The sequence below is a fragment of the Choristoneura fumiferana genome, chromosome 5 (assembly GCF_025370935.1).
Source record: "Choristoneura fumiferana chromosome 5, NRCan_CFum_1, whole genome shotgun sequence".
NCBI classification, from domain to species: domain Eukaryota; kingdom Metazoa; phylum Arthropoda; class Insecta; order Lepidoptera; family Tortricidae; genus Choristoneura; species Choristoneura fumiferana.
In genome coordinates, this window is record NC_133476.1 from 3,724,395 (window position 1) to 3,750,660 (window position 26,266).

General features: G+C 36.7%; 1 pseudogene; it reads right to left on the minus strand.

The window, feature by feature from the left end:
* Positions 1 to 26,266, minus strand: part of LOC141427701 (protein tiptop-like) — a 360,719-nt pseudogene that overhangs the window by 279,926 nt on the left and 54,527 nt on the right.

Consider the following 26,266-nt stretch of genomic DNA (forward strand, 5'->3'; position numbering starts at 1 on the left):
CTCACTCTACTAATCTTCTTTTTCCTCGTGCCATCTCTCATCACTTGGTGGGGTCAGCCCTTCTCGTTTTACGCTCTGTCCTGTGTTGTCTGTATATCCAACTGTTCCCGTTCCACGTCCTTGGTAACGGTTGTCCAACACGTGGCCAATGGCCGCTCTCTGCCCTTTTTCTTTTCTGGGATAGCCAAGGCTTTTCTCACAGCGTACCTACTCTTCGTTACGCCTCATCATCCGAACCATTTCATACGGCTCCCGACCATCTTGTCGCCAATGGGGGCCATTTTGAACGAGCCTCTGATATACTCATGGTCATTCTACTAATACATATTATAAATGCGAAGTGTGAGTGTGCATGTGTGTGTATGACTTTCTTACGATAAAACAGCTTCCGGCCTTGTACGTCATTCACGAGTGCTTGTTATAGCCTTAATTGGCTACTTTTAGTTAATGACAAGAAATGGACAGGCTTCTTCTCAGAATGAGATGGCTTGAGCCATAGATCCCACGGGGGCCTAGTGCGGATTGGGAACTTCGCTCACACCCATCAAACCCTTCCCACTTGTGAGCAGTTTTGCTCACGGTGGTTTGTGCAAGATGGTAAATTTCAACTGTAATTTCGCATCGCATTTTAATTAAAAACACTTGCCACCGTGGCCGTTATGGGATTCATATAAAATCTCAAAAACTGCTAAATCTATGTAGAGACACAAAGTGATACCAAGAAGCAATAGCTAGCCCCTCCCTCTGCGAAGTAATGCCTAACGGCAGATCCGCGGATGAAATAGAGGCAGATGGCAGAGGATGAGATTTTTAGTCGGGAGGGAAATCAAACCGAGTCAAATATACATACACACACACACACACACACACAAACAACACGATGAGTACGAACGCATGTAAAAACATTTGCATTCATAATATTAGTAGAATGTGGTAGCTTTTAAGTCCATTTGCAACATAATACGTTCACTCAACTGAACAATATGGACAGTAAAAAATTACTTAGCCCTTTGAAAGAAAAAGGGGTGTAAAAGCCAATAAATACTTCAAAACCAGACCGCACAGTCACTTTAAGATTTAGGGGTAATAATTACTGTCTACTTAACCGCTAACTTAAAGGGTGTTCCATAAAACCCTTAAGACGGTAGTAGAATGTCGTAAAATCATAAAGGTGTAAAGGCGGGCTGCGGTAACAATTGTTTCTCACATTCATAAAAAGGTTGTAAAATGGTCAAATTGTTGGTGTGACCGAGTGTTTGTATTGTTGATGTTGTGAGAATGACAGCTTAGTGGCGAGGCCTCTAATTATGATGTTGGCTCGTTATTTTTAACAGTATTAATTGTGTGCTTACTCTGCCATATCACATTACTGTATTTCGGGAGAGGTAACACTTTGTTGGTCACAAACAGTTTCATTTTATTTTGACATCACTCTGTAAGTCATTATTCTAACTGTCACTAGTGTCGTTTACTACACATATTTGTCTTTTATCAAAGGCAATAATAAAAGATAAGGCAAAAGCTTTACGGTGAGAGAAAACATTTTGAGGAAACCTGCGCAAAACTGCGAATTAGTATGACTCCGACAATACGATCGATGATTTCACCAATATTAAGATTGAATAAAACCCTTTTAGCTGTGGCTATACTTTTTTTTTTTATGGTCCTCTGCTACAGGAGAACCATAACGATTGAGCACACGTGGAAGTTATATGACTAGCACATTGGTTTAAATTAAAACATTGAGATTAACTATTTTTGACACAAGAACTAACCTAAAGTCAGCAAAGCACTTACTTGGTCGATGCTGCATAAAAAAATAAACGTAAAGTTATTTGTTCAAAAAGACTCACATTACTGATATATTAAAAAAAGATCTTTAATTTTAAATCCATTAAAACTAACATTGTACCACCAAAAGCTACATAAAAGACTTTACTTATTTTCATGTTAATTTTATAGAACCAAACAATAGTAATGATTGTAATTTTACGCAAACGTATTTTTTTAAAATGTTTCATGAAACGTTACATTACAATGATAAAGTACATGAAAGTCGTAATTTCAAGTCCATATCGAGTTTTACGATAGTTGTAACCTCCAACATTAGTTACGTACAATTCCAATTGTCGTAAGGGACAATCAGCTGTCACATATTTTAAATTCTACAATGTTAGTCCTAAATTTCAATTTAACATTCGGTCTTTTACGACGTTTTGTAATCAAGATCTTTATTTTAATTCTGGCAGACAAAGAGAAAAAAGCACAAAGTTGTAATAAAATATAGTGAGAATGAGCGAACAAGCTTCATATTGTTGTTATGAGCTATGCCTAATGTTTTTTTGGATTTCTACTACGTTAGGCAGATTAACATCAACTCGTGTTAGAAGTTATTACTAGGTTTGTTATGAACTTTTGTTCATTTTAGGTTTTTTCTACACGATAATATCGTCCACGTAAATGAGTATTACATTTTTAAATGTTTAAACAATTAAATCTAGCTTGATTATAATTAAGATTAGGTATTAAAAGCTATAATTATAGTTTACTTTATTACATAAGGTCTTAAATTTATGTTTATGACTAGTCTTTGCCCGCAAACGTTGTGCGAATTTTTACAATGTCGGGATAAATCATCATCATCATCATCTTCATGTCAGCCGAAAGACGTCCACTGCTGGACATAGGCCTCACCCATGGCTCTCCACTCCGACCGGTCTTGTGCCTTCCGCATCCACCGCGATCCCGCGATCTTAACCAGACCGTCACTCCATCTTGTTGGAGGCCTACCGTAAGCTCGTCTCCCGGTCCGCGGACGCCATTCGAGAACCCTCTGACCCCATCGGCCATCAGTCCTGCGAGCAATGTGCCCCGCCCACTGCCACTTCAGTTTTGCAATTCTTCGGGCTATGTCGGTAACCTTAAAAAGGGATAAAAAGTAGCCTGATTCAATCCAGTAAGGGATGGGGTAGCTTTCTTAATTCATCATCATATTTTTGGCCTATATACTTCTCTAGCACAGGCACCCTCTCAGAATGAGAGGGCTTGAGTCGTAGTTCCGACACAGGGCGTGTAGCGGGGACTTATCACAGGTAAAAAAAAATAGTCTTTTACGGCTTCTTAGTATCGAAAAGATTTTTTAGAATCGGTTCTGCGATTTCGTGGATTTCTTACAAGTTTGCATATGTATAGTACCTACTTTGATTGACTTGAAATTTGGTACAGATATGAAATTTGGATGTTCATTTTAGTCACCCAAAATCTTGAAAAAAAAGAGTTTTTCTCTGACATAAATTTATTTCGTTGGCTTTGCCAAGAATTGATAAGCTCAAAGACTGAACCAAGTTATGAATCAACCATTATTCACACCACTTTCATATTGCCTCACTTTTTTTTTAATTTACCGGGTGCAACGACCATGCCTTTTGACCAAAACGGTCCTTACGACAATCCGTTCGGAAACAATGACAAGTGTTTCGAACGCGTTCACACGAAGACAAAAGCAACAAAGGTTAGAGAGAGAAAGCGGGATAGTAAATCAAGCCCGCAATGGCTCATAAATTACAATAAACTATGCGTTTTTTTTATTATTTTAAACTTGTGTCGGATACGCCGATTTTGACGCAGCTGTAAATGTGTGTCACTTGTGAATAAAATGGTGTTAAACTTGCTTTAAAATGTGTAAAATTTTATACGCCCGAATATTAAATAGTCATACTAGGACCCGAATAAAAGTAGGGGCTAAAAAAATTTTATACTAAGATTATAGAAAAACTGAATTAATAGTAGAAGAACCGAACTTGATCTTTATCTACATCGGTCGGATAATGGAATAAAATGCATTTTAATAGAAATTTAATATATTAAAAAATATATAAGAAATGGTTTTGCTAAAATAAAACTGGAGAGGCTTTTTTAATAATTTTAATTATTGTTAATTAAATGCCGGCAACACTGTATCAACGTGCTCACAATAAAACAGCGCTTACGTAAATATACAATTTGTTCTATTATCTAATCAAGTGAAAATAACTGGCGTCGACATAACTGTTTAAGTTTATACCTGGCAAGCCAGCAGTTCGTCCAGGTAAACAATAGCAAACCCAACGTCTACATTCTATAGGTTTTATATTTTAAGTCAATATAAAATTTTCTTATTATCTCGATGATGCAACAAAAAAATATTAGAAATATATATATTAAATTAATTTAATTTTCAGCAAATCCATTTCTAATATATTTTCTAATATACTTAATTTATTATAAAATAGGTTATGATATTTTCAATTTCGGATCTTAGACCAGAATATTCGAGCGTTTAGACCCTAGAGGCTCAGTTGAACGTCATTACCATCCCACGTTTAGTTGCACAACGGAAAGAAAGTCACAAAAAAATTGATCACGCTGTATTTATAACTACTTTTTTTAGTACCGGGACTTACCACGCTAACAAAACGAATAGCTCGACTGAGTTACGCTAGCTTTTGCCCGCGGTTTCACCCGCGTGGAATTCGGTTATCGCGCGCTGTTCCCTCGGGAACTGTGCGTTTTTTCCGAGATAAAAGTAGCCTTTGTCACTCTCTGGTTCATTAACTATCTCTATGCCAAAAATTACGTCGATCCGTCACCTCGTTTTGACGTGAAAGACGGACAAACATATAAACACACACACACTTTCGCATTTATAGTATTAGTATTGGATTTGCAGTGGTAGACTCAGTGAAAATCACAATTAAAGCGCTAGATTTTACATAGGTATTGTTTTTAGTTTTCATAAAAAAAATAACTTAATCATCATTAATAATACTTGCCGAAATGGTAATGAGAAAAAAAAGTTTCGCAAAAACGCTAAATAAACCCGGCAAATGTGTCCAGAATCAAAGCGAAAAATGGAAAATCGCAACTTACTGCTTACTTCCCCTTGTCACATTTTTTTCCTGTTTATTGCGTTAGACATTTTTAAGAAACAATTCAAACGTGGGCTTCGCGAAGACACAATCTACATTTTTGACGAGTACATTAACTTTTAATCGAAGGCTACTTATTGAAATATTGCTTAATTTCTATTTTTAACCCCCGATGCAAAAAGAGGGGTGTTATAAATTTGACCGTTATGTATGTCTGTATGTCAGTGTGTCTGTCTGTCTGTGGCACCGTAGTTCTTAAACGGGTGAACCGATTTGAATGTGGTTTTTCTTTGAAAGCAGCTAGCGATGGTTCTTAGACATGTTTGTCAAGATCGGTTCAGCCTTTTTTGAGATAGGTATTGAACTTTGTTATTGTTGCAGTTGTGTCAGCAATGTAAAAAATAAAATGTAGGTAGGTAATCTATAATTATTATAAATAGAATAAATCCCTATTTCCCTTATTCACGTCACGCCATAAACTTGAGAACAACTTCACCGATTCCATTCATCTTTTTTTTTCTTTCTTTTTAAAGGCAATTTTGCTGATTTGGGACCATTTTATAATATACAACTTTTTTAAATTTTAATTTCTTTTTTGTCACTTTGTCCTGAATAAATGTGTGAAGAAAATTAGAAAATTGTAGGAAATTTTACGAAAATTATAAGCAACGGAGCTTATATTTTTTTTTTAAATACCTTGTTAACGATAGTCACCTATTAGTAATTATTAAAGATAATGGAAAACTACCCCTGTAAGAATAATCACTCCTCCGTTTTTGCCATTAATGAAGATATTCTAAGGGTGGGGATAGACATAAAATTCTCTGGTGATTTAGTATGGACGCCATAGAGAGAGAGGTTTTACGAAACGACTTAGTACTGTGTGGCCACACAACTAGCTTGAACTTACGCTGTAAGTACACGTTTGTTTAAAAAAGCTCGTGCTACATTTTCAGTTATGAGTTTCTACTTGTTGAACAGATATCGCCCTTTGTTTGAATTGATTACGGGTACACGGACTGGAGTTTCCAAGCATCAGTCAATATACTCCTTATTCAATTTTGCGATGGTTCTAATGTAAATATTAAACCCTATCTCTGACCTAAAGGTCAGTTTTAGACAGGGTTCCTCAAATGCTATGCAAATATCCAACACATTGTAAAAAAAATATCTAACTTCCGTTGCCCCCTTTACTACTACCCCGCACTTTGCTCGGTACTCGAAAACAATCAATACGCTTCGCTGTGGTATTTCTATGATTTCAGGAAGTAATTTTACAGATATTTACGTCAAATAATCCGTTTCAACGCTTAATAAACCATCTGTAGCCAAATAATAAGTTTCCAAATAAATTGCCTGAAAATACTAACCTGTACATGAAATAAAAAGAACAGTATTTTGCTGACTTACTTGCCAAGTGCATTAGGTTCCAATTGGACGTGTAAAGCACATTTAAAAACTGTTATAGGTAGGATATTAGATCACTACAGATTCGTAATATTTCTAGCACCGCAACATCAAAAAATTTAGGTTAAACCAGAAAGCGTAGGTACTACAAAATCCACTAGCGTTTACGCTCTTCGCTATTCTCGCGGCCCGACCAGCAAAATCCCGCCCTGCGCTTTTACACCCATTACAACTGACAAAAACGCGTATAATAGCAAAAATAAATATTATTTATTACTTCACGGTGGCTTAGTTTCATACAAAAAACTCCTATGAGTTATTACTCCATATTACATTTGCGTTTTGTATCGACCATTTTTCTATAGCAGTTACTTTGTATTTATTGCAAGTTAGCTGAATATTCAGGGATGCGTCATGGTGTCGACTTCAATTAAAAAAAAACTAGTCCACTCGCCCAAAGTGTGGATAACAATTAAAAACTTTAGCCCTATAGAGATAAGATACCTTTTTGAAAGGATAGAAACTTGGTGAGCACAATTTTTGAAATGGTGATGATTAACTAGGCGTAAATGTTGATGATTATATCTTTAATTGAGATGGAACGATGAGAATTGTGAAATATTCCATTGTATTAAATAACGTGCGTGACTTTCTTTAGACATTAAAGTTATAGTTTGATGTCTTAAGCAAGAATGATCATAAAAAAAAACCTTGTTTAATTGACGTAATTAATTGAAACAGTTGTGGAAAGAAACGCTCATTATGGTGCAGTAATTTAACCGAGATTTTCCAGGAATACAACTAATTTCATTTACGACTTATAGAAAAAAAAAGAAATTTCACGCGTGCTAAAAACGCGGCTTAAAATGCTATATATATATATATTTTATTTGTCCAGTTCAGTACGTAACAAAAGTAACTGCTCCAAATAATGAGATATTGCAAATACTGGTTCAAAAAGGATAACGTTCAACGGACAACAACAATGGTATATACGAGTAATATGGTTTATATTATTATTTTTTCATCACACTTGCTCGTAAACACGTACCTGCTACCTTGGTTGGCAAAATTAAGTTTGTCATGAAACCTGTGGAAATGCTATTCACACGTCGGTAAATGAGTCGGTGCCCGTACTGATGGTGCTGCGCGCGCTGCTGCAGGACCACATGCACACGCACGCTGCGGCGTTGAGGGAGGTAGAGGGCGGCGCTGCCAAGAGCGCAGCCTAAGGTATCGCCAATATTTGGAAGAATTATATTTTTTCATTTAGAAATATAAAATTATACTCGCAAATGTGATGAAAAACATTGTATGTCGTACGGGCGGTACTAGAATTACGAACATCGACTCATTAAAGCCCGAAGTGACTGTCGTTCGTAATTACTTATTTACCGCCCTTAAGACACAATGTACTATAAAATATAATTGGTAATCAATGGTAAAAGATAAAAGGTACTCACCGTTTTCGTTGGTGTTGAGCCAGCGGTAGGAAGGTCGCGGCTGTTGCTTGGAGCGCATATCTACCGCCAGCCGCCCGACTCACTGCCCCGCATCTGAAACAACCATCAGTCATCAGTCTTTGGTCATCGTTCATCAGTCCACTAGCTAGGAAAAGAGCGAGGAAAAATGATGTGGCAGCTAAGCCACTGATTGAGGCTGTTGAACCTAAGATTCATTTCTATGCTTTTCATCACCATTATCTGGCAATGATCATTAGCGTAACTATGCAGTAATAAGAGAAATGTAAATTTTATTATGTATATTTCCTCCTGGAACCGATGCTGTCGCCTTTTTGCCTCTCTCACTATTAATACACAATATTTTCATAGGTTTTAGTAACTTAGCGATTTTAGCGGGCGTGATGATAACTTGAAAGATTGTTTTCCTCGAATCTACTGAAAGAACATTTTCTGTGACAAATCTTTAGATATGTATGAAAATTAATAGTTCTTCATTTCTGAAACAAAACAACCTTAAAATCACCCATTATTAACGAATACAAAAGGTGTCATAAAATTAAGGAGAAGAAATTATTAGCTTCAATAAACTAATTCGATTCTGTCGCATTTCCACCGTTGCTATACAGTGTCAAATGTACTGCACTCCGATAAAAAAACCTTTAGAAGAGCGTTAAGTCAAACTAACCCTATAACTTTCTAAAATATTTCAGAAGAATACGAAGACATCCTGTATAGTTAGTAAAGTGCATTATGACAAGTTATTATATTTGAAGCATTTTCAAACAAAATCCTTATCAGTAACACACTGGATCGTCTACATACACATTTCTTACTTTAATTAGTTCTAATCATCTGTTAAGCACATTTTAATCAGCCATCATTTCAACACAGAAATATAAAATCTTGATGGGAACATTTCTGGAAACCGATGAGTAAAACGCTAAGAATTCGTTTTCGAACTTTAAAAATACCTGATAAAAAAACCAAACCATCATTAATATGAGACAAGACATAAGATATGGAGGACAAAGTTAAAAATCATTCCAAAAAAGTACCAGAAGCCTTTAATCCGTTGGATTAAAATCGCTTATCGCCGAACCCTTTGACATTGGATACTTGGTTTTACAAGTCGCGTCGACCGATATGTCACACAATTTATGAGAAGCGAGTGACGCGTTTCGAGTGATTCGGAATAAGCCCTCGTAATAAATTCGATATCAAACGGACATTGTCGTAATGCGATATAGTGACGTGCGATGCCGTGATAGGGACCCGATTTATTACGAGCTCTCGCACGATTTTGTTTTGTTTTTCGTGTTCTATTGTTAAACAATGATTTGTAGTGTGTTTAGAAGTTTGATTGTTTATTATTTTTCGTTACTTTTGTAGTGATTTTTTTTTACTAAAAAGGTAAATAAAAAAAATTAACTGTGGGATGTTTCGATAATCTAAAGTAGAGTCGCGCTTTTACAAATTATTTTATTGTAAAATTCACAAATTTAAAGAGTAAAAATGATACGACAATTTTGAAAACAACAACACTATTTAAACACTAGTTACCTACGAACTTTAAAAAAAACTAAGAACGTTTGCACTGTTTTACGTGCATAATTAATTGTATTGATTCTAGATTATATTTTAAACACTAAGGGGCTGTTTCACCATCCATTGATTAGCGTTAACCGACGGTTAAATATGATGCCGTCTCTGTCTATTCGAACAAAACAAATAGAGACGGCATCACACCTAACCGCCAGTTAACACTAATCAATGGATGGTGAAACAGCCCCTAAGAGTTAGGTCACGAGTGTCTTGGACTTGGAACTTCATTTGACCTGTTGACTGCTCTCTAGTTAACAGTAGTCAAAAATATCACGTTATATATATGTCATATATTTGTAACAGTCAATAAAGTTATTTATGTATTACAATGTACAATCACCTACATTAACATCTGCCACATACACAAAATGACTTTCACTCAAATTAAAATTAGGTAAAATAAGCCATTAGGTTAAGTAATATTAGTTTATCTAAAACTAGGCAAACTAAAAATAGGCAAAAAGTTGTTAGGCAAAACAAGATATTCGCGTTGCGCTATTGACATCTCCATCGCTCATACTAGAAATGAAATAGTGCAACTCATTCGTACACGCAAATAATATTTCGATGAATATGCCAAGTGAAGTGCCAGCAGTAGACAAACATGCGCGCACGCATCGAAGTCAGCTGTTAATCATCCCGATAATGGCCGATCTGTGTCATTTAAGCATTCCAGTTTTTATAACTCTCGTAGTAAAAGGTTTTTTACAATAAATTAATATAATTAAACTGGAATAAATTGTGGGGTCTTGTGTTGATGCCGCCAAGTTGAAATGAGGGAATTTCTGCTTTTTACTGCATTTTTATTCAACACATAAAGGAGAGTTGTATTTGCATCGATGTGGAATCAAAATGCTGTCATTTTTATGACATTAAGCTGACAGTTGGCTGTGACGTCACGTATTTGATTATAATACAATCGGTGCCCTAACATAAGAATGCACTTTTCTATGCAATTACTGGATATTTATACTATAACAGCCGTAGTGTAGTGGCCTAGTGGTTGGTCTATGGCCTTTCAAGCGGATCGTGGGTTCAAATCGGGGCTCAGACCTCTATTTCTAAATGAAACCTACTGTGTACAATTTGACAATTGTAATTTAAATAAGTATCTAGTTTAAATTCAATTTAGTCTTAACGAATAATAGAAGCGTTTTCTAAAAGCTTTTATAAGCTTTACCCGGTATCAGTATTGTTTGGTTCAAATCATGCCAGTTAATTTTAATAACTGCCCGCGGTCGGATTGACTTGAAATTCGATTATTTATACCCTAACCAACAAAAAGTTGGAAACTCCGACTTTGTCACTTTAAACTTCAATATCTCAAAAACGGCTGAACCGATTTTGATAAAACATATCTAAAAACCATCGCTAGAAAACCTGATTTTAATTGAACAAAACCGCATTCAAATCGGGCCACCCGTTTAAGAGCTACGGTGCCACAGACAGACAGACAGAAACACATAGCGGTCAAACTTATAACACCCCTCTTTTTGCGTCGGGGGTTAAAAGTTCTATTACAATTCGATATTTAGAAGGTTAGATTATAATGCAAGCATAATAAACAAAAATTAGTCAACACAAAACATGTAATTTATTGAATCAGCCGTTACTTTGCGGAGGTCTATATCAATGAACTAAAATAATTTAACGTCTAACACCTAGTAGCATGGTGTACGGTTGTGTTGCTCTGAAGGTGAGATGAAGATGAGCTGGTGATGGTGGTGGTGGGTGAGTGGTGGGGTTTGGTGGGCGTGGTGGTGATAGATGGGTTTGTGTGATTTATGTGTGTTCTTACAGTGTGGAGGTGGAGGAACTGCAAGAACACGCATATCTTGCATAAACTTAGCTATCACAAGGTCGGGTGAGCAAATATATTATTTTAGTACATTAAAAAAAACACTTTACAAAAAAACTTTTTTTTCCTAAAAATTACTGTTAGTAGTGTCAATGACCCAAATATCACCTGAAACTATCAAGTACCATCAATTACTTGATCTAATATCTTGTCAAAAAATTACAGCTAATTTTGACATGTTCACGAAAACACGAGACGAATCGCACGTTTTATAATTACCCTATTTTATTTACCCTGGTGGGGTAAATTACGCACTTGAACACCTGCGAACATGACTGTCTTGCCCGTATCGGGCGACAAAGCCAAAGAACCTCGTCAAACATGGCAACTCGGCATATCAGAATATATAAAAATTCAGTTAGGACCACTTAATAAATTGTCTGAAGGTTGTATGAAGAAAAAAAAAGAATAAATCGAGTAACCAATAACAGTATAGCGCGGGGTTTATGGTGATGCCCTTGGTCGCGTTATCGGCGACGATTCTTTATTGGTACTATAACGTGGAAACATACGGGAGGGAGGTGCGGGCGTGCGCGCGGCGGTTGTTTTGTTAGAATTAAGCGACTGCTAACTGATTGCTTATTCCTGTTTGAACATATTATAAAATGACAAAAGTAACGTTGTAAATTCGATTTAAGGGATTTTTATAATTTGTATATAATATATATAAATTGTGTATAAATATAATTGGATTTTGATAAGGTAAATTAATGAATTACCTACACAAATTTATTAACTAAATGAATTGCTTTAATAATTTATTTAAAAAATAAATTGAGTGGATGGAAATACTTTGTGTCTCAATTAAAATAGACATAAGTGATAATTAAAATACACACAACAGTAAGCAGTAAGCGAGAAAATTAGTACGGAATTCGATTAAGAGTGTCACCCAAGACCGTTGACGTAAAATCCATTTCATTCCATAAAATGGCGACTTATTATCAACGTCACACAAGCTTTTAACCACCGTTATCTGCACACATTAAAAACCCACTAATTAGCCATTAACACTAATTTAACATATTAATTGTGATAGCTACCAACTTAGACTGAATTTTTAATGTAAAGACGGTCGTTCGCTCCGTCCGTCTGTCGCCGACATAACGTGACTGATTTATAGGTGATTAAGAAGGCTTTGGCGGAAAGCGTTCGAGGTTTTTGATGTAGCTCGGTGAGTCCCAATAATCGTTAAGACAAGACGCGTTAATACTTTACGAGATTAAAAAAAATATGTCAGCGTTTTTTTATGGCGTTTAAATTGGTTCAGGGGGCCGCGTGTACACGGCGTAATATGGTGACTGTAAAGTAGCGGCTTGCTATTTAAATTTCTCGCGTTGCTATAAATTAATTTATTATTGTAAAAAAAAAACCGATTGAGTGCAACTTGTAAATACATTAAGGGTTCTGTACAATTTGAAAAAAAAACATAACTCTTGTTTTGGGTTTTGTCGCAATCGGCCCAAATTGAACAAAAACAATTTGACACTGTATTTCTATAAAAAAAAACAGATTTTACTTTGCTAGAAGTCTAGACAAATAACAACTTTGTAGGTTTTTATTCCCACGGTTTTTTTTAAATACGCTTAATAAAAGGTCGTAACTTTTCTTTTTAACTAAACTCACGCGAAGATTGACATCAGTTGCCTATTTTTTAAAGTCACAGGCGATCAGTAATTATGACAATTCAAAAATCAACACTACACTACTATTTCGAGACATCTATAATTTTGTAAAAGTGTTTATATATTGTTTATCTTTACTTTAGGCACTGAAAAGAATTTTGATCCATCTAACAAACTAGATTAAACATTATAAACCTTGGGGGTAACTTATTTTTAAATATTTTCCCCATCTACTTTTTCCAAAACACGAAACCAGCTGTAACACTAACTAAAAGGGTAGCTATCTCCTTCCCGCATCTGTCCATCCATAAATCTGTCGCATATGAAAAGAATTAAAACGTTCCCCTTTGTGGACGGCTGAATAAATCTTAGATATCTGTAGACGCCTCAGGCTGAGACGGCGATATTTTACAAGTTTTTGACAGCGGAGATGGCTTTCCGAACGCCACCTGCCCAGCGCGTTTTTTCTAGAGTCGCTAGACGTTAGATGGCGGTTTTTTTGAGAGTGCACTTTCTTAGCGAAATTTTGTTTACGGTTTATTCATGATTTTTATACAGTCAAACTAGCCTTTAACTCTGGAGTCACTTGTGCGATTTATTTGATTTAGCATTCAGTCAAATCAATATATATCTTTATTAAATTTATTACCACTTTGTTACCACCAAGATGTCAAAAATATCTTGTACCATTAACCATACCCGACTGAATAATGTCAATTCTAGGCGTAAATTTTAATTTAATTAAGCTTAATAAGCACTCGTTTTAATACCCTAATGTGTTTATCGTTAACAAACTTTTCAAAGAGCGTAGTTTCAAGTAGCGTAGCCTGGAGCACGGTGCCTATAAGGTAAAAGTCAGGCAGACTTAGCCTAACTTTTTGAGACCTTGACACAACAGATAAGACAACTTTGCCTAAACACCAAAAAAGGTACAACTCAGGGCTGTCAAAACCTTTGTTTCGCGCAAACGTATTAGCATAATTAAGTGTCGCTATGCCGCTCTACCAATGTGAACCGTAAAGTTGTAGTTCATAAAATTCACCACTTCACAAGTTCACGCCGAATACATTTCGTGTAGATTGATTGAAATTTATTTAACAACAACCTTTTATCTTGTTCCTCCGCAAACATACGTGCAAAACAGCTGCGTTTCTGCGACACGTGTATTTTAATGTTAAAATATATGTTCTAATTTTTGCTCTTTATAAGTTGCTGATTCCAGGGTTTAATACAAATGAAAAAAAAAGTAATAATTGTATATGAAAATGTATCCATCCCTAATAACAAAACAGCGATTTTCTGAATTGCCTTTCTGTCTGTTTGTCCGGCAGAACCTAATATGACCGGATTTTCCCTGGCAGAGGTACCTGATGTTTTAACCTCGTAAGTCCCCGTGTACTTCACAAAGTACAAATCAATTGTAAGAATAACTGCCGAATTTACTTGGTGGAGTACAAATTTTTCAATGAAATATGAACTTAAAAAGTATGCAACTAATGTCCAAAATCACAAAACTTACTTTATAATTCTCGGCTTGGTCTGTAGAACTATGTATGACAAAAGAAGTCAGGACTTACGAGGTAAAGAGTAACATAGGCATTACCTACTATTTATTTTAGGATAAAAAATCGCTTCACATTCATGTTTGTCATATTGTTTTAAAGAGAAGAGAGTGAGTTGTGCATGTTAACATTATGTGTCGCACAGGCATATCTGTGGTGCACGGTAGTAGCAGAGAAACAAGGCAAAAATATTGTACCGTTAAACCATATTTTGGTCATAACACGTTTGTTATACTTTTATCATCATCATCATCAGCCGGAAGACGTCCACTGCTGAACAAAGGCCTCCCCCTTAGAACGCCACTATGAACGACAACTCGCCACTTGCATCCACCGGTTTCCGGCGACTCTCACGATGTCGTCAGTCGACCTGGTGGGAGGCCTGCCAACGCTTCGTCTTCCGGTTCGTGGTCGCCACTCGAGGACTTTTCTTCCCTAACGGTTATCTGTTCTTCGAGTGATGTGGCCCGCCCATTGCCACTTCAACTTGCATATTTTTCCAGCTATGTCGGGGTTTAGTTCTTTTACTATTCAAACCCTGTTCGTACCGTAAAATACGTCCCTATCCCTCCGCGTCACTCTTCCCGCGAAAGCAACAAAATCCAACAAATAAATCACAATATTTCTAAAGTGCCAGCCCTGTGCGTCAGATAGTGTCGCCTTACTAACTCGCAAAAGAAACGTCATAAATCTGTCAAAGTTGACAGGCAAAGTAAAATTATGAGCGATATTGAGTGATTTGTGTTGTGACGCAAAAACGAAGCAATAGAGTTTTACTGGGAAGTGCAATTTGCCGGTTGTAATGAATGGGCCGGCGATAGTGACGCTTTCTGATAGGTATAAAAGTTTGGGAGTGTTTGGTTTAAAGTGTATGAGAATGATTATTGTTTGCTTTGTTTTTGTTTTTATATTTTCGTATTTAAACCCGGACCCGTCGATGTACGCGGTTATGTATATTTTCAAAAAGACGCGGTGGCCTAGTGGTTGGAGCAAGCAAGTTGTGAGTTCAAATCAAAAAATTACATTTGAAATCCACCAGCATGGTTACTATTACGTTTTAAGCGACTGTCCTGTAACAGACAGACAGTGGAGTTAAAGCAATAGGGTCCCATTGGCCACTTTTAAGTACGGAACCCGGCCAAATCACTAAAAAACCACACAAACAAAAAACATTCAAATCCAAATATATCCCGCTTCGCCGCAGCTTCATTTCGTCACTCACGAATAAAGTAAATCCCTCAATGCTCGTGACATCCGCCATTTTGAATTTGTTAATTTGACACACGCTGAGTGAGGACGCTCAATTATCGCTTCATTACCTGTCTGATAGCGATATGCCGGTTTTGGATTGCGTGCGATTGATAATGAATAGTTAAAAGATGATATAAAGGGAATCCGGGCTTTTAAAACAATAAAATAATTAACTGACAGAGAACGCACCGCCTAAAACATTGGAGCTAAAAGAATCTAGAAGTTTGACAGTTATGTACTTTGACTATTATGATGATATGGTTATGATGGTGATACCAACAGCGTCCATATTTATAACACGGACGCATTTATCTACAACGAGATCCACCAATGAAATTAAGGGATGACCTGGTTAAAGCCGCAGGTTCACGGTGGATGCAGGCCGCTGCCAACCGAAGCAACTGGAGGTCTATGGGGGAGGCCTATGTCCAACAGTAGACGTCCTACGGCTGAGATGAGGATAATGTATTTACAAAATAGGTAGATAATGTTCAAAAATATGTTTGACTTGTCTACCTTTATCCGCTTTAGGACTGCTTCGCATACCTATACCTATACATTTATAAAAAAATAAGGAATAGTACATAATTTATCTTACAAAAGAGGGCAATGTAATTTGAAGACGCGTAATTAAGATCTTTTTTTAAGGAAATAGGTATCGTAACCCTGCCGTTGCTTTATGTTTTTGAAATAATCATGTATGTTAGGAAGAACATATGTGATTTTCCCACTAACGTCGATAAGCCAAAGCCTACTAGAAACACAGGGAAGCTTAAAGTTCCATCTTACAGACTGGCTAAAACCAAAAAGTCGTTTCTGGGAAATTGCATGCATTTTTATAATAAAATTCCAAAAAATATTATAAATGAAAAGGATACAAAATTCAGATCTATTGTCAAGAAGACATTAATATCAAAGTTAATGATCATAGACAGGGATATTTGGAAATAATTCCGATCCGCATTAGCGATCCCTTCAAAAAGCGAACCTACTGTGTTGAAAATAAAGTTGTGTACTTGTGATGTATAGACATCATTTAATAATATTGTAAATCTGTTTAAAAAAATAAGCCTCGTTGAGTTTCTTGCCGGATTCTTCTCAACAGAGGTTTTTCCGAACCGAACATTCATAAGTGCTTGTTATAGCCTAAATTGAAAAAATATATTTTGACTTGACTTGAATTTAATCATGTTTTAAGCTTTTACGATTCTCATTTAAATTAACCTGTCTTCGGGTTTCTACATCATCATCCCAGTCTATTGACGTTCCACTGCTGGGCACAGGTCTATTCACAGAATTAGAGGGCTTCTTCGGATTTAGTTAAAAAAATAGCTCTACCTACATCTTTGTTTAAGTCAATGACATAATTCAACATTAAAATGAAAATGATATACCGATACTTTAAAGGCAATGAAGATAAAACCCCACGTACGAAATGAAACGCAAATACAATGAAAATCGAAATTTTAATTAAGAAATCTCGTGACATCTCTTATTAATATTGAATGATTGTCCGTAATGCAGCATTCGTTGACAGTGCCATTAAAAATATGCCAGCCTTTCTGACGCATCAGTCAATGAGAGATAATAAATTAATGGTATTTCGAAAATTGGCTCATATTTTCCGTTGACCAAACGAAATTGACGAAGCGGATCAATGATTTTATTGCAATTAAATTGATATTACATATAATGTTTTTTTTAATACCCTTTTCTTTAAATTATTGAGTAAAAAATTAGAAATCATCATGGGACACCAATATATTGACCAAGGCTCTAACTATCTAAGTAAAGCCTGTTAGACTAGACAGCGGATATTTTTATCAGTATGTAAATCTACCATAACCAACTTAATCCCTGCATTTTTATACATGAAATAAGGTTGCGATAATTAGTGCAGACATTTTTTGTCAGTTTTGTACTTAACGCCCTGTATTGATTATTTGCAATCCAATCATTTGTCAAAAACCTACATAGAAAACAATAAAAAAAAGAAATGCTGGAGCCGGGAATTGAACCTGGAACCACAAGCTTCTTCTCTAGCCGTTTGGCTATCCGGTCGCCGTCACGTCACGTCATACGGTATCTGGTCGTCTGTTATTTGGAATCTCCCTAAACATTTTTTTTGTTGATATGCCATTTGCTGCGACTCCCTAAACATTAATCTTTGTTCTTATAGCGGCTATAGAAGCATTTCTATAGGTTATAATAAATAATAAATAAATAAATATCACTGGACAATTCACACCAATTGACCTAGTCCCAAAGTAAGCTTAGCAAAGCTTGTGTTATGGGTACTAAGCAACGGATAAATATAATTATATAGATATAGATACATACTTAAATACATATTAAACACCCAAGGCCCGAGAACAAACTTTGTATTTTCCATACAAATATCTGCCCCGACACGGGAATCGAACCCGGGACCTCAAGCTTCGTAGTCAGATTCTCTAACCACTAGGCCATCTGGTCGTCTAATCAAATCGGTCGGTTATGTGCAAACATTATGTATCAATTTCCTCTATCATGGTTCGTGAGAAATACGGACAGACGGACGGACAGTGTAGCGACGTTAATAAGGTTTCGTTTGCCACCGTTCGCGTACAGACTTTAAGGGGCTGTTTCACCATCCATGGATTAGTGTTAACTGACGGTTAAATGTGATGCCATCTCCGTCTATTCGAACGAAACAAATAGAGACGACATCACATTTAACCCTTCCGTCAGTTAACACTAATCAATGGATGGTGAAACAGCCCCTAAACCTAAAAAAGCATCTACAACTAAATTCAAACACGGCTTAGTTAGCGGCAGTTAAAACACCCGTCCAACATAACTCTACAACCGTCGCCGCTCACCAGCGAAACATCCGGATTTCCACCGGAATGTCAGCTGGAGTGTCACCAGTCACCTGCACTGTCAACTGTCAATGGGTACTTGACATGAGCGTTTTAAACTAGCCCGACTGGATTAATGGTTGAATTTACTGCATCAAATAATGAAGCTTTATCCTTATATTATTAATGCGAAAGTATCATCATCATCCCAGATTTTTTAGATCCCGCTGGGCACAGGCCTCCTCGGCCTCCTCTAAGAATTAGAGGGCTTGGGCCGTTATAGTTCCCAGTGACCCAGTCGTCATCATCATCATGTCAGCCGAAAGACGTCCCAAGGCTCTCCACTCAGACCGGTCTTGTGCTTTCCGCATCCACCGCGGACCGCGATCTTAACCAGGTCGACGCTCCATCTTGTTGACCCGATGCGGATTGGCAACTTAACGCGCTATTGACTTGCTTCACCGATTTGAATTGGTTTCCTCATTAAGTATGTAAAGCTCGCGGTAAATTTTGGAATGTATTTCGCACATGAATTTTGAAAAAGTCAAAGAAACAACTCGGGTTTGAATCCACGATCCTCTGTTTGAGACCATAGGTCAAACCACTAGATCACCACGGTTTTTTGTGACACCTTCTAGGCAAACGTGTACCATCTTAGGCCTCATCTTCGCTTTCCATCAAGCGAGATTGAGGCCAAACGTAAGCCAATTTTTTATAAATAAAAATGATGACTTCTACCTATTTTCATCCAAACTACATAATCGTACCAAATGTTAAATCAATCCGACCCCTAAAAACAGTAAGGTTAAATTTAATTTACAAGATTTGACCAAGTCAAATAGAAACTTGTAAAATGAGAAACAACATGGACGTAAGTAATACAAATGTGGACAGGATTTTTCAACATAAAATAAGTCAAGTACTTCACTTATCTTTCATATTTATTTGGTAGAGGGGTCAAAAGCTGCATAATTAGCTATAAAATACTCCGAGAAATAAAACAGTTGCATCTAAGCTACTTTCGCAGTGCAACTGGTTTGGCCGGATCAAAACACCACTATAGCTCTATAATCTACTACTATACAGCCTTTAAGGGACTTTGATACTTCAAGCTGCCGTATAGAAGTGAGTTTCTGATGTCTAATAAAGCTTAGCGTTGCGAAATGAGACAAAATCATGATGGATGTTCATGTCTCGTTTCTCGCCTAATAAGACTTGATTTTCTTCGCGATATATGATCGTATTTGAACTATGATTTGTCGCGTATAAGATACAGTTCCGTTCGTGGGTGTAGATTCGCAGACGACGCGTGCGCAAGTGTAGCAGTTAAATACGTTGGGTGTCGGGTTTCTAGTTTGATATTGCACCTGGCTCGGTTTTTGATCCTCTTAGCTGTTTGATGTTTTTTTTTATCTAATTGAAGTATAAATGGGACGTGTATTAAGATGTAATTAATTTCCTCGTAATTTTACTCTATTTTTTTCTGTATTGCTTACTTGTAGTTAATGTAGTGTTGAATAAAGGCATTAAATAAAAAAAAAATTATAGGTATGGAACTCAAGAAATAACATTTATTTTTTTATACTTAATCTGTCATCTCCCAGGATAACAGGATCAAAGGAATTCGGGCACAAATTTGTGCCTCTGGGAGAGGACAGGTTAAACGGGATCTCAACTTTTACATAGCTTCCATAAGCGTAGGCAATCATGTCGTCTACGTAGATATTATTCGTGATAATTCTCGTCTTCACGCAACGTCGTATCTATAAAACGAACGTAACAGCAGTGCATGACAGTACTAGTCTAATTTTAAACCTATGTATGTCTGTGTGTTGTGTACTGTCACCACGCCGATGCGTTACAATTGAGATTCATGCTTGACAGTTGACAGCGGCTGTTGATTCATATGATAGCTAATAATAAGATGGTTTGTGTCTGTTCGTCAAAGCGTGGAGTTCAAAGGACTCTAAATGGTGTTCAAGCTTTTATTTAACTTTTAATGTTCGTTTGTGTCTTCAAATCTTGCAAATCATATTCATATTATGCTACTAATATTATAAATGCGAAAGTTTGTGTGTGTGTATATGTTTGTTACTCCTTCACGCTAAAACGGCTGGACTGATTTGGATGAAATTTGGTATGTAGGTAGCTGGACATCTGGAATAACACATAGGCTACAAGGTATTTATCCCGATATTTCCAAGGGATAGGGATAAAAGACCACTATTTCATATATTTCTAAACAAAAGATGCAAGTGGCAAACCCTTTGTTTAACAATGGACTTCTTGCAGCTGATGATAATGATAAAGTTAGGACCCTGCGTATGAGTTGCTGGTACTAAAAGAGACACTGATACTGAAATGTGTAATTCAGAATAGTTTTTTTATTATTATTATTTATGACTGTGGAAGCATTCTACACTTCCACTGAATGTAGATATAGTTACATCCCTGTATTATTATAGTTATTTTCATGTATTTTTTTCTATACTGTAGCTTTTAAGTACCTATTTTATTTGCGGCGCATTCTTCTTGGCCATGATGGTTTTTCCGAAAGCGCTGGTAGTTTAAAAAGTGACGTGTTATAGTGTCCATTGCTGCCTATTTACTGAATAAATGATTTGTAATTTGAAATTTGAACTTGACAAAAAGCTATCGATCGAAGCTAAAACACTAACAGCCACTGAAACCCTAGACCTACCGCAATAAAATAAACTTGCTTTAAACCTGCGGTGATTTTACGGCATTTTAATATACGCGAAACGCGGACTCAATCATAACTTAGCAGCTAATGTCGGTACCGACATTCACCTGATTGCGACAGACATGCAAACATACTAAATTATGTGATAATAAAAATTTTATTGGCCGGGTCCTTCTCAACTGGGCTCTTAGAAATTTTTCATTAAAGTTGATCGAATCTGATAATGAATAAGAAATGCGCAGGGTGCTAAGTATAAATGTGACATTTAATATTTCGAACACGGGCAATTATGAACAGCGGTGTGGGAGTGCGGACGTTTTTAATTTTTTTCACGCTTTTGTAGTTAATTTGTTCAATTTTGAAGCGTCATCTATGAAAAGTATTTTTTTAAATCATTCATTCATCGTCCAGGCTTCCTCTCATAATGAGAGCTTAGGCTGTTGTTCTCATGCGGTCACGGTGGGGATTGGGAACTTCACACACATCATTGGATTTCTCAGCAAGAGTGTCCAGGTTTAATTACGATATTTTTCTTCATCGTACAGGTGCAGGTACAGGTACGTGGTAAATTTGAAATGAAATTTCGCACTTAATTTCCAAAAACTCTTGAGGTGCAAGCTCGGAATCGAACCCACAAATTCTTGCTTGTGAAGCTATAGGTTAAACCACCATGATATAAATTAAACAAGAAGTCTGCAGTCCGCATAGCTTTCAAATTAAATTTTCCAGACATCTCTTGAAAAATATGTAATTAACACCGTTTGGTATTAAAGACAGGATGAGATATAATATTGGTCCATAATTCGATATTTTTACATCTATTTAATGGTACCATCAATAGCAAACAGCTAATAACTAACACTTATAAGAAGAATTAACACGTCCCATCGTAAACCCAGAATTAAAATAACCTACTTAACCATAAAAAAATAATTTTTAATACAAGATTTTATTTGCTGATTGTACTTGTATTTTCACCCAAACTACATTTGCATACCAAATTTCAAGTCGATACCATTGACCGTTGAAGATTTCCGTCCTGTGGAGATGATCCTGGCCGGGCTACCAGGATGTCACTACCAGATTATTGTATTGTCACGCAATTTACACAAGTATACCTAAGTATACTTACAAGATTTGATTACAGACAGACAGACAGACAAAGGGACAGGTGAAACTAAATAATAGCTTGTAAAAATACATAAGTAGTTATAGCAATGCTGAAAACAACACAATGACCATATCAGAAAGCTACAAACATAACCAAAAACGGCAACAAATAAGATTTTTAATTTTCTTTTATCATTTAGATTATGATGGTGTGAAGTTGTTAACCTCTAAAATGCAATTATAGTGGAAATAAGCATAAAAACAGGTGATATCGAGCATTGTCATTTAAAAGTCTCAAGACGACCATAAAAATTTGACACCTTTTTTAGGGTTCAGAAGCTATAGAATGAGTTGGTAATTTTTATACTTTTTCAATGTTTAGTTAACGAGTGAGATACCCGTTATAGATGTACTAAAATATTTTCTTACTTGAAACAATAATCGTAATCGGCTTAAAATGTGAATAATATTGTACCAACTTACTGAACCGATTTGGGAAAAAAACTGTATGGAACATCGAACGAAAACGACCGTTGAAATCGTTACACGGACTAATATCGAGAAACACAAAAACACATTCGAATTGTGAATCTCCTCGTTATTTAAAGAAGAAAAACAAAGAAGGTTTTTGAACGTTTATATTCGGGCAATGGCACAATTCCATCGATTAATTGTTTAATATGCTAGTTTGTATATGTATACTGCCCAAAAGAAATTAGGGCCACGTGAGTTTCATTAGTAAAAAGAAAATAGTAATAAAATATAATCTTATTCTTACTAATATTATAAACGTGAAAGTTTGTATGGACGGATTTTCCGATGTTTGTTACTCTATCACGCAAAAACTTCTGTACGGATTTGCATGAAATTTGGCATAAAGGTAATATATACCCTAAATTAACATAAAGGCTACTTTTTATCCCGAAATAATGTATGGTTCCTGTGGGATCAAAAAGTTTCAAACGAGGTACATACTAATTCTGCGCGAGCGAAGCCGCGGGCAAAAGCTAGTTCTTTATAAAATTCCCTATCCAAAAAAAGGTTTCATAAATAAATTCAGATAAAGTCGCAAACACATTTTTGATTTTATTTTACCGATTAAACTCAAGTGGCCCTTATCTTCTTTTGACTATTATTTTCTTAAAATCTAGGTATGGTCAGATGGTTAGAACAAAGATATAAGTACTAGCTTTTGCCCGCGGCTTCGTCCGCGTAGAATTCGGTTATCACGCGCTGTTCCCTCGGGAATGTGCTTTTTCCGGGATAAAAAGAACCCTATGTCACTCTGCGGCCCCTAAACTACGAGTATCTCTATGCCAAAAATCAAGTCGATCCGTTGCTCCATTTCGACGTGAAAGACGGACAAACATACAAACACACACACTTTCACATTTATAATATTAGTATGGATAATGAACGTGAATAATGTACAGTTACCACATAACTTCATAACGACTGCCGTAGCTAAGCGACAAATAAAAAACTCAGTCCCTTTTTTATTTGCCTGAAATGTCTGCTTTATTGTTTTTGAGCTAGCAGCTAGCTTTAAGTTTTTTTGTACACGTTTACTTAATTTCATCTGCATTTGTCTCCCACTTACATGTAACGTTAGATAGTGTAATGTACGGTTATTAAAAACACCGTAAGGTCGTAATAGTATTGACCCCAAGTTTATTTTTAGCGAAATGACCGCAACGTGAGAATATTATAATTTTATGTCCAGTCATTTGGGATGACATTATTTTTATGCAGTTTATTTCGTTTAATGTTAATTACGATTCTGTAAATTTCAATTGCTGTTACACAAACGTAAAATAAAGTAATCATCATCCATGGAGCGTGTAAATCTCATTTCATTTGTTTAAAATAACCGGCCAAGTGCGAGTCGGATTCGCGCACCGAGAGTTCTGTACAATACCTATAAGTATCTAAATATGATTCGCATTCGGAGAGGAGGCTTGTGCCCAACAGTGGGACGTATATAGGCGGGAATGATGATAGAATATGAATCAAGACTCAATAAAAAACATGCGTATTTTCATAACATATCGCATACCTAATATCTGCTCGACCAAGGATCGACCCCGGGTCTTCAAGCTTTGTAGTCAGGTTCTCTAACCAACCTCCTCAAAATAAGCTCCATAACGTCCTTAATCAAAACCATATTCGCACCGGCGACGGTTCCATTGAACCCTTCCGTTCACTCCACGACAACATTCGGAACGAACGCGAGCTGTCAAGACATCTTCAGGATACAAACGCGCAATGTATTCGAAAAATGCACTACCAACTAGGGATGGGTGGTGGCGAAATATCTTTGTCGATATTTTTTTGATGTACTATCGATAGTTCTTGTTATAGCCTAAATTCAATAAAGATATTTTGACTTTGACTTTGAACCAACAGAATCGTGGAACCTTTTCGTAGAAAAGTCATAGTGACATCACATTGCTTTGCTTGCTCAAATGGTTCGACTGTACATACTGTACGAACCGTATGACTCCTCACCTACAATAATACAATAGTCATCAGTAGGACGTCAACTGTTGGACGTAGGCCTCCCACCATAGACCCCCAATTGCTTCGGTCGGAAGCGGCCTGCATCCACCGTGAGCCTGCGGCAGCAGCAGCCGTATAACGCACTGACGCTCGCAATCCCATTCACCATCTCTTCCTAACATCATCTTATACCATGTGGCAGAAAGAAGTGGTGAAAACAATCGTGTTTCCTAGTGTGTTAGACGATAAGGTTTCGGGTTATCCGTCCATCTTGTTGGTGGATATGTCGCTGTGCTTGCCGATCCGCGGTCTCCATTTTAAAAAATTTCGGCCCCAACGGCTATCTGTTCAATGCGCTAATTTGCTCAGCACCCAGAAGTGGATATTATATTACATATGAGTGTTAGCGATTATCATCCCAGCCTATATACGTCCCACTGCAGGGCACAGGCCTCCTCTCGGAATGAGAGGGCTTGGGCAGTAGTTCCCACGCGGGCCCAGTGCGGATTGGGAACTTCACACACACCGTTGAATTGCTTCGCAGGTTTGTTGTGCAGGTTTCCTCACGATGTTTTCCTTCACCGTAAAGCTCGTGGTAAACTTCAAATGTAATTCCGCACATGAATTTCGAAAAACTCAGAGGTGTGACTCGGAGTTTGAACCCACGATCCTCTGCTTGCGAGGCCATAAGGTCAAACCACTCGGCCACCACGGCTCCAGTTAGTGATTATATTTAAATTAAAATTATTTATTTGCTATATTTGTAAGTAAATCTTAATTGTACTTACTTTAAGTGTGTTAGTTTGGTATATAATATTGTAATTCTAATATATCTAAATTGTAGTCCATAAACTGCGTAGTGTGTTGGGAAACTGTAAATTAGGTAAGGATATTCTTGATAAATAAATAATCTGTCCTCGGTGCTATATGGCCTGCCCAGTGCCTCTTCAACGAGCTATTCGCTTGGCTATGTCCTATCCAGCAGGGTAAAACGTCGAGTTTTTCCCATCCCTAGAGCCAAGGATCCTCGCAGCCTCCACGTCCGGATATGAAGATAGCGATGGGAAAAACGAAACTCCGCCGCCGCGTGTTGTTCTTTCACTTTTTTGTTCCGTATTGATTTTGTGATGAATGCACTTTCTGTGTGTTTGTCTGTGTCTGGGATTATCTTGTCGGTAACAAAGGGAGGACTACAGGGTGCGTCTGTAATCGTATAATTTTTGATAGTCATAGTTTTTTCTCGCCGAAACCGTTTCCAGAGATTTTGAAATGCTCTAAAATTTTGAACAATTAATAAGTAAAATAAAAAACAGTTCGACAAACAAAACTTTGTTACAAATTTTGTAATGTTTTGTTTGTCGTAATTGTTTTCTGCAATACAAAATATTACTTTATGACTTTCAAAAACTATGCGACCCGATATGGACCTTTGGGCAGT